Below are 4,369 nucleotides of genomic sequence, written 5' to 3'. Positions count from 1 at the left end.
CGTGCTGCAGCAGTAGCGAAGGCAGCAGCAGCGTGGTGTCAGCACTGCAGTACCACATTTCAGCCCCAAGGTGGCAGCAGCAGCGAGCACCCGGTGGACAGTGTTTGCCCACAGGCGGCACCAGTGCTGCAGTTACGTGTTTTGCATGCCGAGCACCTGCCAACACATGCATGTCGGGCAGCAGCAGCAGCATTTCCTTACCCAAAGGCACCAACGAGCACGGCGGCATCACCTCCCTGGCACCACAGCATCACATCGCTTTTACGGGCAGGCAGCAACATGGAGCACAGCAGCACCTTGCTGGCGCCCACCTGCAGTACCGCGTTTCTGTCGCAGACAGCAGCAGCGAGCACAGGCGAGAGCAACGCTCCACGCACAGCGTCTGAACTTCAGTACCAACTGTTGGTCAACAGGCGGCAGCAGCAAGAGCAGCGGCGCATGGCACCACATACGCGCTCTCCAGGCGCGGCTGCACCACTTCTCAGAAAGCAGCTGGAAGCTCACAGAGAAACACAAGAAACCAGCAACAAAACTACACCTTATGCCACGCTGCAAGGACTGCAGCAGCAGCACAGACTATGCCATGCTCCACGCGCCCGAGAGCAACATAGCCGCCTGGCAACCAAGCCCGCAAAAACTACACCTCCTGGCACGCACCGGCAAACACAGCATGGCCACCCAGCAGCCGAACGCCAGAAAAGTACAACTCCCGGTATGCCCTGGGAACTAACATGGATGCCCAGCAGCTGAATGCCAGAAGACTACAACTCCCGGCATGGCCTGGGAACCAACATGGCTGACCAGAAGCACGGGGACTACAGCTCCGCTCCTGGCATGCTGCGAAAAGCAGCTTTCCCTCCCTTCTGACTCTGTAGGGATGCCATCCCACCCCACACTCGCTGACACACCCAGAAGCCCCACTGAGCCCGAGTACTCCCCCACGCTCTGCAGCGCAGCTCCGGGCAGTCCCTCACATCCCACCATCCCTGCTGCCCCCCCTGCCCCCGCCACCCTCCTTGGTCTTTCCCCAGGACCTGCTGGTCAGTCACGCACCCACACTTACTTTCTGCCTCACTGCAACTGCAGCCCAGCAATGCTCAGCAACCGCTCCACTCCTCCCTTGGCTCACACCGGCCCCACCACATCCACCCGGCGTAGGGCAGCACAGCACCAGCCCCTCCACTGGCAGCCACTCCTATACAGGGAGGGGCTGTGGCCATCAGCCTCACTGCCTGCACCTGGGGCTCCGCCCAGCCCGGGGCCACAGCTGGAGCCCAGCAGTAACAGGGGGCCATCACCTGACCCCCCCAGGGCATCACCTCCTACACTGGGGTCCCTCATAGCCCCTCGCCTGCTGCAAAGGGAACACAAACGCAGCTGGGAGGGCAGAAGAGATATCGAGTGTTTATTCAGTCACATGCGTAGCAAGTCCCAGGAGCGAGTCTGCTCTGGGGCTCGGGGCCCACAGTGTTCCCCCTGTCCCTGGGACACCTTGCCAGTCAATCCCAGAGCTGTGTGTATTGACCAGTGAGGTGGGGAACTCTGAGTTGGATCTTGGAGCAATGGGCTGCTGGGCAGAGGTGGAGGCCACCAAAAATGAGAAGCAGGGTGCAGGACACTAGAAAAGAGGAGAAAAGTGGCAGCTGTCTGGACAGCAGGGATGTAGTGAGAAAGCATGAGGCAGGGAATGGGATAGTGAGAGAAAGACAGAAAAGGCAGGGGTAAGAAAAAGGACAGAGGCACAGCAAGGGGGGCGGGGAAGGGAGCAGGACAGAGATAGAGAAAGAAGTAGCAGGTACAGAGGAGAGGCAGAAAGGAGTGGGAACAGGGCAAAGAAAGAAAAATAAGGACAAGGAGCAGGGTGGAGATTAAGGAAAAGCCTGGTATGGGCAGCACAGCAGAGAGATATTTAAAAAGAATAGGGGCAGGGAGCAGGACAGAGCAACAGAGCATAAAAAAGGGACGAGACAAATAGGGTGGGGGGCAGGAAGAAGGACAGCTTAAAAGGACAGAGCAACAGAGGGAAAGTGGATCAGGACACTGGGACAGAATGAGAAAAAGAGGGACAGTGAGCATGACAGAGTGGTAGAGACACAAGAATGACTGAGGGATAGAGACACAAAGAGGGAGACAAGGATAGAGAAAAGAAAGGTAGTGATGGGGGGGAGGGGGGAAGGACCAGACAGGGAGCAGTAGAGGGGGATGGAGAAAGAAGGATGGTGAGCAGGACAGGGGGTTATAAAGAGAAAAGAGGAGGGAGAAGGGCTGAGGAGCAGAGACAGAAAGGTACAGGGGAAAGGACAGTGAGATGGAGGAAGAAATAGGCTCAGGGAGCAGGACGAAAGGACAGGCAGAGGAAAAGGAGAGGCAGAAGGAAGGATAAAGATGGGGAGAGATAATGGGACATACAGAGAGAGGAAAGGGACAGAGAACAGGGGAGAAGGACTGAGTAATACAGAGAGAGATGCTGATTAGGACAAAAACATGGAGAAGGTAAAACCAGTGATGAGCTGGAGGACCTGTTTCTGACAATTTATCATTCCTGATGTCACTTCTATGGCATCAAAACTGGAACACAGCACAAGAGAAGAATTAGGGAGTGAAAGAAAACGCACAAGGAGCTTTTTCAAAAGAAAAAAAGAAAAAACAAGAGAGAGCAAAATAGTGATGGGGAAGAGGATAGCGGTGGGGAGCAGAGAGAACAGGAGAGGAACAGGAAGCAACAGGAAACTAAAAAAAAAAAACAAAAAAAAACCAAAAAACCCCTGCATTCCTCCTCTCAGAATCCTGGAAAAAACAGCCTGCCTGTTGCTGCTCCAGAAGGAGAGGAATAAGATGTATTGGACTGTTGCTACTACAAGATGACTGCTGTTGCCGCTACTTGCTTTTCCTTCCTCCATAAGGAAGTGTGCAGACACTCATTTTTTTTTCAAAGACAAAATTAACTTTTGTTAATCTCAGCTGCTGAGATTTCCTAGACAACTTCCAAACAGGACTTTCCGCACACTAGGTGGAACAATCTATACAGACATTCAGGATTTTTTTTTTCCCCCAAGTCTTTTGGCTTTCTTCTCAGATAAATGTTACTGCTTCTCCTTTCACTTTTCACTGAGTTGCTGAAGTAATTCTACGTTTTCCTTTCCTCTTTCACCCTTCTCTCTTACTACTCTTCACCCACCCCACTTCTTTAAGTAATGCTCTCTTGACAGTCAATTGGGCCAAGAAACCTTAACCCAGAAACAAACCCTTCTTCACCAAGCTGGTGAACTGCAGCTTGCTCATCCTGACAGAAGTTTCTACTATTATTTGCTGTATAGAACCTCCATTGGAAGGCTGCTAGCTGTTGGCACAGCTCGCTCCAGGCTCCTCTGTAATGGGAGACTAACTTGTGCCAGAGCTTAGCACTAGTGACTTAAGTAAATGAAGCCTTAGACCACAGGAATTGTACTTTAGCCTTTGTTTTTATCTATGGAAATGTAACTGGTAGATAAGGAAGTATAAGTAAAACTTTAATTACAGGATATTCTCTAACAAAAGATAGGGAAATGTCTCAAGACACAGACAAAAAGGGTGCCTGGGGGCAGAGGGAGAAAATCGGAAGACAACCCCAGGCTGTGAACAGGATTGGATGAGCATAAGGAAATCAAGTGACCTGTAGAGACTATAAAATCCAGTAACAATAGACAGGTGGGGTCCCTCTTCAGAGGCACCCAGCTTGAGCTGTAACAACTGTGGCATATTAAACGGAGTAGAAGGAACTCTGATTCATTTATTAAAGTGGAACCTAGGGATGAGCACTGTTGAGGTGGCATCTGCATAATTCCTGCCATGGTCTAGGTGGCGGCTGTATAATTCCTACACCACCTCCCAGCATCCAAGCTCTAGACCCAGCTGCAACTTTTTTGCTGCCTGTAACTACTAACAGTGATAATGATAAATGTACTCTGAATGACCAAGCACCTGACCTGGAGAGGAGCCAGACCTCTCCAATGGTAAGGATTTCTCACCTACTCAGTATGGAAATGGCTGAAGATGGAATCCAGTGAAGAAACAAATTCACCTAAGAAAGAACTAAAGAGCAACAGTTCTCATTGTCACGTCCCCTTAAAACCTGTACATGTATGCCTCTCTGCGTGTGTGTGCATGCGCGCATTCGCGCACACAAGCGACCAGAAATCCAAAAGCTCGAGAACATTATCAGGAGCAGAAAGAAACCAACTGTACCTGTCTTTGTTAAGACACATAAAGTTAGTGCAACAGATACAAAGAAACAAAGTATTTATTGTTAAAAGCTTTTCTACGAATCACTCGGCATCATACAATGAAGATATGGTGGCTACAGAGCAGAGGGAGCGTCTCTCTCTCCCCC

This window comes from Egretta garzetta, unplaced genomic scaffold (genome assembly GCF_000687185.1).
Source record: "Egretta garzetta isolate BGI_Z169 unplaced genomic scaffold, ASM68718v1 scaffold786, whole genome shotgun sequence".
NCBI classification, from domain to species: Eukaryota; Metazoa; Chordata; class Aves; order Pelecaniformes; family Ardeidae; genus Egretta; species Egretta garzetta.
This window is presented reverse-complemented; position numbering follows the sequence as displayed.